The following is a 12,246-nucleotide window of genomic DNA, read 5'->3' on the forward strand; positions in this document are numbered from 1 at the left end:
AAAACTTATTGGAATGTAGAATTGACATTCTCGTAATTTCAACTCGAATTGTTTCCAAATTCTAAAAAATCTTCGGTTTTCACAATTTTGAACCGGCATTGAGAATTACAGGTTAGAGCGCGACAGATTTTATCAGTGGCGCGCCAATGCAAAAGTGTCACACCTCTAGGAGAAATTGAATTCGACAGTAAATCAATTAATTGGTTTTGAGATTTGATTTCAGGAGTTATGGACAGAGGATTGAATTTGATTTCGTTTCAAATTGATTTTTGTTTTGTTGGATTTTGTTCAGTTTGATTTTATTATGTTTGAAATTCGAATTTTGTTGTAACATTTACATAGAAATTAAAGAATTAAATAGCTGAATTGCTTAAAAGGTGGTTGATTTCCATATTTTTCCAATCACATATGAGGTTTTGTAAAATTTGGAAAAGTCCACGTAGACTTCAAGGGGTGGGGGGAGGGGTTTCCGAAAAGTCTACGATAGTCTACTAGGGGGGGGACGGGGGCGGTTTGAAAAAGTGGAATTTCGGTCTACGTGGTTTGTGGACAGCCCCTTATGAACCTGTGTCGTCGGGGTACAAGGCGCAGGAATGCGATAAGGCACCAAAGTGTCTCATCTGTGCCAGAAAAGAGCAAGCCTGTAACCACGTTATGAGTGGATCTTCCTGTCCCATCGGGGAGACAAACAAGACGCAGCCGTGAAGCTGAATCTTAACCACTGTGCAACTCCCAGCTGTTGATGGCAGTTGGTTTTGTAGTCGAGGACCGATGTCGCCCTCCTGTCCGACTCGTACAACGTCCCTGTCGATAACGGCAATTGGGTGACGGACGGGTCTAGGATGGCGGATATTTGCACGACGTGGCAGTACCCGATCCAAGAGGTGGTACACTTCTCTGCGGAGGGTGTCGCGATAGCCAAGATCAATGGTATGTTCTATTGTACCTGCTATGCCCCACCAAGGTGGCCATTAGAACAGTTCAACCAGATGATCGATCGGCTATCGTTTGACCAGTGGGTCGTAAGTCGGTCGTCATAGCAGGAGATTTTAACGCTTGGGCAGTGGAGTAGGGAAGCCGCTGCACCAATCGAAGGGTTCAAGCGTTACTAGAGGAGATAGCGAAGCTCGACGCAGTGCTAGTCAAAGATGGTGCCGCTAGCACGTTCAGAAGGAACGGGATCGAGTCATGGATTGCCGTAACGTTTGTCAGTTCTGGCCTGGCACAAGACTTGGACTGGAGGGTAGATGAGGCTTACACCCATAGTGGTCAACTAGCAATTCACTTTACGATCAGCAATGGCATGCATCTTCCGAGGTGCGGGGTTCCCTGTCAGGTCCATGGGTGGATGATCAATCACTTCGACAGCGAAGTTTTCACCACGGCCCTGGAACGGGAAGCCAACACTGAAGCTCTAAGCGGGGATGCGTTGGTAGCTGTCCTATCATGCGCCTGCGACGCCACTATGCCGAAGAAAGCCCTGGCGATAAATGGCAGATGTCCGATATACTGGTGGATTGCCGAGATTGCAGCCCTTCGATCAACTTGCCTCAAGGCTAGACGAAGGATGCAACGTACCCGCACCGTGAATGAAAGAGCGGACCGCCGTGGAGTGTTTTGAGCTTCGAAACTGGCCTTTAGGGTAAATCGGGGAAGCACTACACACCGTGTTATTTTACCTATCTTTTGTCTCTTTCTGGCATTATCACTTCGTAACTTTTAAGCGGCGTATTTCGGTTCACAGTTGTTTGGTTCAACTGTAAATGTATCAGCATGTAGATTGCGAGTAAGCACGCACCTGTGATACTTTTTCAAAATCATATTGGTTATAGAAAAAAAAAATTAAGCATTCAATGATGACCTTAACTAGGCGATCAAGAGCAGCAAGAGAGCGTGTTTCTACAACCTATCCGAGGAGTGACGCCTACAGGATAGTGATGGCCAAGGCCAAAGGAGGCTCTTCCCCCTCGAACGGTCCCCGGATAGGTTTAGCAAGGATTATCAAGGTACTCTTTCTGTCCCAAGTCACAAATCCCTGGCCTCTTGCTCCGCAAGGCAATATGAGTGTGGCCGAAATGGTGGCTCCGGCAACGAACAAAGATACTCCGCCAGGCTGTAGAAGAGGTACTTGCGGTGGTAAAATCAAACAGAGCTCCAGGATCTGATGGAGTTTCGAACAGCGCTCTCAAGGCAGCAATCATAGCGAACGCGAACATGTGTATAGATGAGTGTAGATTCCCCGAAAGCTGGAAAAGGCAGAAATTGATGCTGTTTCTGAAGACCGTGAAGCCTCCAGGCGACAGGCATAAACCAATCTGTCTTATAGATACGACGGCCATGTTGCTAGAGAGGATCATCCTCAACAGGCTGACCCGTACTCAGAGGGTACGGACGGCCTGTCAAGAAATCAGTTCGGGTTTCGTAAGGATAAGTCCACGTTGGACGCTATTAACTCGGTGGTACAAACCGCTGACATATCGATCCAATAAAAAAGGCGAGGTATTCGATACTGTGCGTTAGTGACACTTGATATGAAGAACGCATTCAACAGCGCAAGCCTGTACCGAATTTCGGTAAGCTATTTTCAGAATCGTGTACTACTACTATACGAGACCGATGCCGGTCAGAGAAGCGTACGTTTTACCGCAGGAGTTCCGCAAGATTCAATACTGGGCCCGGTATTATGGATCCTTCTATACGACGGAGTTCTGAAGCTAAAGTTACCTCCTAGTGTTAAGATCGTCGGCTACGCCGATGACGTACCCTTAGAAGTCTACGGGGAGTCCATTCCCGAAATAGAACTGACCGCAGCACACGCGATTAACACGGTGGCGGATTGGATGAGCGCTAGAGGCCTGGAGCACCCTCAATATAAGACGGAGGTGGTTATCGGCAACAACCGCAAGTCGGTTCAACATGCAGTGATTCACGTGGGTGAAGTCGCGATCACATAAACGCGGAGTTTGAAGCTCCTTGGGGTCGTAATAAACGACAAGCTGACCTTTGCCAGCCATGTCGACTATGCGTGCATCAGGGCTTCGACTGCTGTTGCGGCATTATCGAGGATGATATCCCACAGTTCCAAGGTGTGTGTCAGTAGATGGCAAGGCTACTGGCAGACGTTGCCGTATCTATTTTTTCTATCTCAGAGTGATATCTGCCTGCCGCATGACATCACATTATGCAGACTGCGTGATTGCGAGCATGATGCCAGTCGGGCTGGTCACCCGGGAAGACGAGGAGTGTTCCGAGCTATGTGGCACCAAAGGAGCTCGCGAACGCATCGGGAATCTTCGGTTTCCAGACGACAGCGCGAGTGGGATAATTCTTCTAAAGGTAGGACCCACCGGCTGATACCTAACATATCGAGCTGGGTGGGGAGACCCCATGGGGAAGTTCACTTCCATCTGACACAATTCCTGTCAGGCCATGGCTGCTTCCGGTAGTACTTCCACACGTTTGGGTACACGGAGAGCCCCGTCTGCCCAGGTGTTGATAAAACTGCAAAGCACATACTGTTTGTATGTCCTCGTTTTGACGTTGAAAGAAGAGCTATTCTAGACAATTGCGGTCGGGACACTACCCCGGATACCCTTATTCAGAGGATGTGCCAAGCGGTGGAGAAATGGAACGCAGTTTCAACTGCAACCACTCAGATTGCCTGCAGCTTGCAGAGAATCTGGCGCGCCAAACAGCAGTCGACAAGCATGACTAGTTTGTGATTGGTTATGTTCGGACCTAGTAGAGCCAATTCGTTTGGCAACGCTGTAATATGTTTCTCATGCGAAAATCAGTTTATCCTTTTCTGATCTAATGAATTCATTATCCCATCCTTTATTACCTACGTAAGTTTGATTAGTAATATTCGTCAGTACTCGGTACAGATCGGTATGTAGATATTCACCACTAACCTCATCGTATCACTTGGGATACGAGAGGCAGTTTAGTTCACATCAAACCATATAAAGAGTCACGTCGCACTCAGTTTATAATAAACCGGTCGAGTAAAATAAAACAGTAGCGTTTCGATCAAAAAGTGACTTTCAATAAAGTACATCTAAACCAAGTTATCGCGTCGTGTGTGCTACAGTGCAATTTCTCTGAAAAATCACCAACGGTCTCGGTTATGTGCAAAAACATTTTGGTCCTACGAGCCGGATGACCGTTGGATGATTCATAGTGGACATCTGCGTGTAAAAAGTGAGCAAGGAAACAAGAGCCGGTCAGTTACCGGTGAGAACAATAGTGGCATTTGGCGCCGGTTGAAACCCGCCATCGTGATAGTGGCTTGATCAAGCGAAGAGTGTGGCAAAAGGTTCGCCTATATTTTGAACGAGGTCAACGACGACAACGACGACGACCAAAGTGGATTACGACGGTTTGTGGATTGCTGCTGGTGGTGAACAACGACGGAGTAACAAAGAACCGGGAGCAGTTGTGGCAAGGGAAGTATTGCATGTGATCTGTGGTGGTACCATATGCATGAGGTACGCATCGCTCAAACTATTGTGGCTTACAGAATAAAAATAATGGTTGTAAACTTATCTTTCATTTGCATGCGAATTGTTTGATCCCTGAGATTCATTGACGGTTGGTCTTTGGTTCTGCTGGCTGTTTTCTGCTTGTTACTTCACCTGGTTGCCCCCATCGCTGTAGTCAAATCTGGTCGTTGTTCTGTTCGCTGTCACTTGTGGGTCGTGGAGTCGAGTCACGTATCGCGGTGTTGTGTTATAGTGAGTGCTAGTGCACTGGAACAATTATAGACTACCGTGCGTGCAGTGAGAAATAGTATTATCAATAGACTACAGTGTGAGCCAAAACATATATAGTGCTATTGAAAAGTGGTACGAGAGTGTATAAAATGTCCAGCGAATTAAAGGAGCTGAAATCCCAGCAACGTCAGGTTCGGAGTACCTTCGATGGCGTAAGGCAGTTCATCACGAAATACGAAAGGGATAAGCAAGAAGAGCAAATTGAAACGAGGATGGAAATTCTGGAGGAGGCGATGAAAAAGTTATACGTTCTACGACGGAAGATTGAGGTGCTTACCGAGGAAGCGGACGAAAGGGACCTGATGGATTCCAAGGCCGAGCCGGCGGAATTGAAAGCCCGTTTGACGGCACTCGTAGATAAGCGACAGACGGAAAACAGCGCCATTATTCAGCAAGCCGAAGACACGTATTGTGAGCTGAAAACGGCATTGTTCAAGAATATCTCGCGATGAACCATATGCGTCAGGTCGACGACGAAGAGATCGAAAAACCATCGTATTATTTACCACATCATGCTGTGCTTAAACCAGACAGCACGACAACCAAGTTGCGAGTTGTGTTCGACGCGTCTTGCCGCTCTACGACGGGAGTATCCTTAAACGATGGACTAATGGTTGGACCGGTAGTACAGGATGACTTGCTTTCCATCATAATGCGTTTCCGATTCTGGAAGTTCGTTCTAGTAGCGGACATTGCCAAAATGTACCGCATGGTCAAAGTAGCAGCAGTCGACCAACCATTGCAACGGATTCTGTGGAGAAATTCGCCAACCGATCCAGTTAAGACGTATGAGCTAACCACAGTTACGTACGGCACAGCGTCAGCACCGTATTTAGCTACCAGATGTCTGCAGCAGTTGGCTACTGAAGGTTTTGCATCCGACAGCTGCAAGAGTTGTGCGTAAAGATTTCTACGTGGATGATTTGATGACTGGCACGGACACTTTAGAAGAGGGAATGACACTCGCTGCTGATCTAATCTCGTTGACGAAGTCAGCAGGCTTCATGTTACGCAAGTGGAATTCGAATAACTCTCAGTTGTTGTCAACTATTTCTCCAGAACTTCGAGACGATCGTTCTATACTTGAACTTGATTCTACGTCGATGGTCAAAACGCTTGGACTGGTGTGGGAACCGGCCAATGACAGCTTCAAATTTGCAGTGCCACACTGGAGCACTGAGCCTCTTATCACCAAGCGAGTTGTTCTTGCTGACACCGCTCGAATCTTCGACCCACTCGGGCTCATCGGTCCGGTCACAGTTCAGGCAAAAATCTTTCTGCAGCAGCTCTGGAAACAGAAATTAGATTGGGACGAAGCTCTGCCCGATAATCTCCAGATATTTTGGAAGGAGTTTCGTAGAAACGCTAGCGCATTAGAATCATTCTCGGTACCAAGATGGATGGGGTTTAGTAACAGTCTAGCATCCGTAGAACTACATGGTTTTTGTGACGCATCGGAAGCTGCATATGGTGCATGCCTGTATCTGCGGTGCGAATCGACCGACGGATCGGTCTCCGTTCGCCTCATTACGTCGAAGTCACGGGTTACGCCATTGGAGGACCTCTCTCGAAAGAAGAAGAAGCAGTCGATTCCACGACTGGAGCTATCGTCAGCTTTGCTTCTCAGCCATCTTTATGAAAAACTCCGCAATAGCGTCAAAATACCCACCAAAGCTTACTTCTGGACCGACTCCATGATAGTGAAGTGTTGGCTGTCTTCACTGCCGTCTCGTTGGCAAATCTTTGTCGCCAACAGAGTTTCAGAAATCCAGCATTCTACCAAGTTTGGAGTTTGGAATCACGTCGCCGGTGCAGAAAATCCTGCGGACATAGTGTCCCGCGGAATGACGCCCGCACAGCTCGCATACCAGTCTCTGTGGTTTGAAGGTCCACTGTGGCTACGTCAAGATCAGTCCACCTGGCCCAAGGCAGCAATCGTTCAACCAGAGTTTGACAAATCTATCTTGGAGGAAAGGCCTTCAACAACCCTTGCCGTTCAAATCAAGTCGCATAGTTCCATATTCTCGCTACGATCATCGTTTTGGGCACTACTACGCATCGTTACCTGGATCCGTCGATTTGTTCACAACGCTGCACCGATAAATAGAGCAGCAGCGGAGCATTGTCGGCAACTGAACTCAAGGAATCAGAACTTCAATTAGTACGATTGGCTCAGTTGGAAAGTTTTCCAGCGGAAATAACAGCATTATCTAAGAAACAACCCATCGGTGCATCCTCAAAACTGCTAGCAGCAAATCCAATCCTGATTGACGGCATACTTCGCGTCAGCGGCCGGTTGCGACATGCTCCCATATCGGACAACCGCAAGCATCCGATGATTCTTCATCACCAACACCCGTTGACTAAACTGGTAATGGAATACTACCATTTAAAGCTGTTCCATGCGGGTCAGCAACTTTTGGTTAGTTCTGTCAGAGAAAGGTTCTGGCCTCTACGTGCCCGTGATGTTGCCCGTTGGACCATTTACCGTTGCGTTTCATGTTTTCGAAACAAGCCTAAGGTTCACGAACAACTGATGGCCGACTTGCCCTCCGTCCGAGTTACACCTGGAACAGTTTTTCTCAATGTCGGCATCGACTTGTGCGGACCGTTTTATATAAGATACCCAGGTCGACGAGGTGTTCCAATCAAGGCTTTCGTGTGTATTTTCGTCTGCCTGGCCACCAAGGCCGTGCACATGGAAGTTGTAGCCGATCTCTCTACGCAAGCTTTCCTGGCATCGTTCAAGCGATTTGTTGCGATCCGAGGTAAACCACATTTGGTCATGTGCGATAACGCAACAAACTTTGTTGGAGCAAATAAAGAACTTGAGGAACTACGGCAGCATATGAACAATCAGCAAGTTCAACACGCAGTAGTCAATGCAGCCCTAGAAGATGGCATCGAATTCAAATTCATTCCGCCCCGTACCCCCAATTTTGGTGGTCTCTGGGAGGCGGCCGTAAAGTCCTTCAAAACTCATTTCCGGAAAACCATCGGGGAAAGAACGCTGACCTACGATGAGCTTCAAACCGTAATTCATCAGATTGCAGCGATACTGAATTCCAGACCATTAATGCCCGTGAGCAACGATCCGACTGACTTTACTGCGTTAACTCCAGGACATTTCCTAGTGGGAAGACCACTCACGGCGGTTCCAGAGCCAGACTTGCAGGAGATCCCAGAAAATCGTCTTTCCCACTGGCAACGAACTCAAGGCTTTGTCCAGCAATTATGGAGGAAGTGGAAGACTCAGTACCTCAGCGATCTACACAACCGAACTAAATGGACTCGGAGCCGCGACAACATCAGTATCGGTACAATGGTTCTAGTTAAGGAAGATAAACTGCCACCCCAGAAATGGCGGCTAGGAAGAGTGACCGAAATATTCCCCGGCCAGGACGGAATCGTTCGTGTCGTAACCATCCGAACTCAAGACGGCATCTTTAAAAGAGGCATTTCAAAAATCTGCATTCTTCCTATTCGGGACAACGACGAACAGTTCCCATCAGAAGAGTAGATCTCTTCCATCTAGGTGCTTCGGCATCGCGGAGGGCCCTAATAGTGGTCCTCCGCCGACCAGTTAAGTAATTTTTTATCATTTCATTGCAAAAAGCTTAAAGAATGTTCATCCCCCATAGCTGCATCCACGTCCCGGTTCCCGGGACGGTTCCTTCAAGAAGTCGTCGTTAAATTCATCCGTTGGCCACTCCGTTCTATCAATAATCCCGCATGAAGGTTGTCCTGTATCGTCAAGCATGTCTGTCAAGGGTTTCGGTGCACGTTATCGCATTCATTATTCACAAGCTATCGTTGTGATCGCAGCTTCACTGTTCATCATCGGAAATCACCCACGAGCGCAGGGCCCGCGCTCGATCTGCTGCTCCATTTGACCGGTCGACACTCGACTTGATCACTCGAAATGAAGACCACGTCAGTTCCGGAGCCGTTCTAGACACATCAGAACAGTCAGCTGCAGCATGCGATCATCCTTTCACACCAGAAGTGCCATTCAAGGCATAACCGTGGTACCGGTGGTACCAGCGGAGGCCCGGATGCAAGGGCCTCCGCACCAGGCAAGTTCTGTAAAAATTGTTCATTTCCTTGTAAAAAGCTTCCCATGTTCCTCAGAATCGTGCACCCACCACAGGCCTGGAGGCCTCATCCCATTGATGGCCGACAACCGTCGGTGTATACCAGGACGAAGAATCACATTGCTGCCATGGCGTTGCAATATCCCTCAAGGCCAACCGGAGAAGACTCCGACGAGAATGTACAGTCCAACATCAGTACAAGCAGATTCGAACTCCTCACTACAACACATCAACAGTGGGCATACAAATAGTGCATCCTGTTTAGGGGGAAGGCCTACTGGAGGCATTAAACTCTAAAGCAAGCGTAGAAACATGTAGACCTGCTACCGAAACCATTTTTGAACCAACGGAGACAATGAAATTCTCATCTACAGTCCAGTCCAGGACCCATTCAATAGTTGCAAGCAAGCATGGGTCAACAGTTATCACACCAGCAGAATAACAGAGAGAATTGATTATATTTATATTGGAGAAACAGTAATATTAATGGAAACAAAAGTTGTACAATAGGTTTTAGGTTCTTAAATTTGTTCACATTTGTGTAGTTGAAATCCTAACGATTTCAAGGCGGCCGGCATGTTCGGACCTAGTAGAGCCAATTCGTTTGGCAACGCTGTAATATGTTTCTCATGCGAAAATCAGTTTATCCTTTTCTGATCTAATGAATTCATTATCCCATCCTTTATTACCTACGTAAGTTTGATTAGTAATATTCGTCAGTACTCGGTACAGATCGGTATGTAGATATTCACCACTAACCTCATCGTATCACTTGGGATACGAGAGGCAGTTTAGTTCACATCAAACCATATAAAGAGTCACGTCGCACTCAGTTTATAATAAACCGGTCGAGTAAAATAAAACAGTAGCGTTTCGATCAAAAAGTGACTTTCAATAAAGTACATCTAAACCAAGTTATCGCGTCGAGTGTGCTACAGTGCAATTTCTCTGAAAAATCACCAACGGTCTCGGTTATGTGCAAAAACAGGTTAGTTAGAGCGAAAACTGGCTGAGCACGGGGAAGTGAATGGATGGTTTGCACATATCGAGGTAAGAGTATCGCAGCGGGTGGCAACCACAGTCGCCACCTCGAGGCATGGCAGAATAGTGAGCGCATAGGCGTTAGTATGGACTGCACATGCCGAGGTAATATGATCGTAGCGTAAAACTGTTGGTACCTATCACTATCGATACCCCGAGGCATGGCAGAGGAGAGTATAGTGAGCATCCAATTCAGACTCACATGGTATGTCAGAAGTGAGAACCTAAGTAAGTCCCACATGGTGTGTCTGGAGGAGTGGCAAGGTTGGCTAGAGTGAGCTCCCTAATAAGTCTCCAATTGGTGTGCTAGAGCGTGAATCAGGTGGCAGGGTGAGCCTCCAAGTTAGTCGCCAGAACGTGCAACGTTATAGACGGAAACAAAGTTAGCAGACCCGCCTCTTTCAAGTGACGACACACCGACTGGAAGAAGTGGATTGCAATAACATGGAACAACTGTACAGTTCTCAAGAAACACGCAAGTTCCTTCAGAAGCTTAATCAATGTATCCCGCAAAGGCTTCGTGCAGCCAACCAGGATGTGCAAGGATAAGCATGGGAGTCCAAGATGGTGATGATGGGACCGAAGACCCCGATTCCAACTCCACGGTTTTAAACCAACCCATCCATAAACCTGTGTTCATGATTTCTGCATTCTGTATTTCTGAACATGCAAGAGTTCTGCCACCGACCTTCTGAATCGTCTTCTCTTTGGAATTGTTACGCAATTGAGCTGTTTATGATAGCTGAAGAGGAGTGCTAGCTCCTCGCTTCGTGCCAGTGGACCCAAGCCACTGAGGGCGGCAGGCGCTAAGGAGAGGATTCCAATGATTTCCGGATGTGGAAGTGGCGGATGCGATGATTTTGTGACAGATGGCCGTCAGCTTACGATGCCAGAATGGCAGGATGCCTACTTCTGATGGGAGCAATCCAGAAGCAACTCTCACATACTGGTTGAAGGTCGGTGACAGCGATGAGGTTACGCAGGGCAAGATAAGGCGGCTATCCATGATAGCCTGTCCTATCCACAGGCGAAGTGCCCTGTTGTTGGTCTTGCGGGACTTGGACAGGGTTCGGATCAGTATAACCCTGGTTTAACAGCTAAAATTAAGCTAATAGGGAAGATGACCCTTTTGCCCCTCCCTTGATGGACCTCTCCTATCAAAACATTTATCTAGATTAAATGTCTCAATCGATTCATTCGCTTATTAAGGATCAACGTTCCCAAAGAACTCAAACTTTTGTGACGTAGAATTAATACTAGCGTAGGCTTGATAATGTGTTTTCACCGATTATGCTATCTACATCTCCAGATATGGTTTATTATTTAGTCCAGTTTTTCAAAGAATAAAAAAATATTTAAAAAATGAAGCTAGTGAGTGATTTATAAATAAAAAATAAATAAAGAAGAAATAAAGGTAAATCAATTCAAATTGTTTCGGGTAATTTTTCGGAGATAATTTTAAATAATAAAACAAATAAACAAAATTATATTTCCACAATTATAGTTCTTACTGATTATAATCAAAACATAAGGTAACTGAAACTTACCTGCAGCTTACAGGACGGAGGCGAAACAACTAGACAAATTTTCATAGTAGCCTTCAGGAAGTCATCCCTCTTCATACGTACGTCTTTGGGAGTTACAACTGCCGGGGTGGTAGTGCTGGAGATTATTTCCTCATAGGGTTTTCGATGTGCACTGGAGGTGGCCAGCAGTGCCGGCGGTGACACCTCCCTTCGTTTCCCCTGACAGTACGTTGGAGCTAGTGTGGCGTAGCAGCTGGTGTGTGCAACAGTAGACGGAGTTATCGCGGAAGATACGATTGTGGCGGTGGAAGTAGGAATCGTAGTGCACAGTACCGATGATGACGGAGCTGTTTCCCTGGTTGGAGTCGGTGATTTGTTTAGGCGTGGTGGGACGGGTGGACAAGAAGCTGTAGGGGCTGATATCTGTGTAACTGGAGGATGTGGCTGTTGGAGAGCTGTGGAAGATTTTAGAAGGAGTGATCTACTGCGCCGTGCCGGAACCGACGGAGAGGGCATTGAACTGTTTTGGGAAGCGCTAGTTGTTATGGGAGGGCTAGTGGTAGGTGTGGTTAAACTTGGTGGCGGAGAATTTTTCATGCAGCATCCTGATATGTTGTTAAAATTTAGTATAAAAGGGTTATTGCTTCTTTGGTCCATGGGTTGCGATTGTTTCAGGGAATGATGATAGTAGCCAGGTGGTTTAGAGCAGAAAGCTTTTGTGTTGTCGGGAGACTCCGCGGTAGTTGACTGCGTGATGCTGAGCTTCCTACTCAGAGATGATTGTTGCTGCGTTGGTGAAGGAAGTTGATGGAG

General features: G+C 47.0%; 1 protein-coding gene across 1 annotated transcript in view; it reads right to left on the reverse strand.

The window, feature by feature from the left end:
• The window catches only part of LOC134220472 (serine-rich adhesin for platelets), a 488,621-nt gene that overhangs the window by 88,299 nt on the left and 388,076 nt on the right, over positions 1–12,246 (reverse strand). The window lies entirely within an intron of this gene.

Source organism: Armigeres subalbatus, chromosome 3 (genome assembly GCF_024139115.2).
Source record: "Armigeres subalbatus isolate Guangzhou_Male chromosome 3, GZ_Asu_2, whole genome shotgun sequence".
Taxonomy (NCBI): domain Eukaryota; kingdom Metazoa; phylum Arthropoda; class Insecta; order Diptera; family Culicidae; genus Armigeres; species Armigeres subalbatus.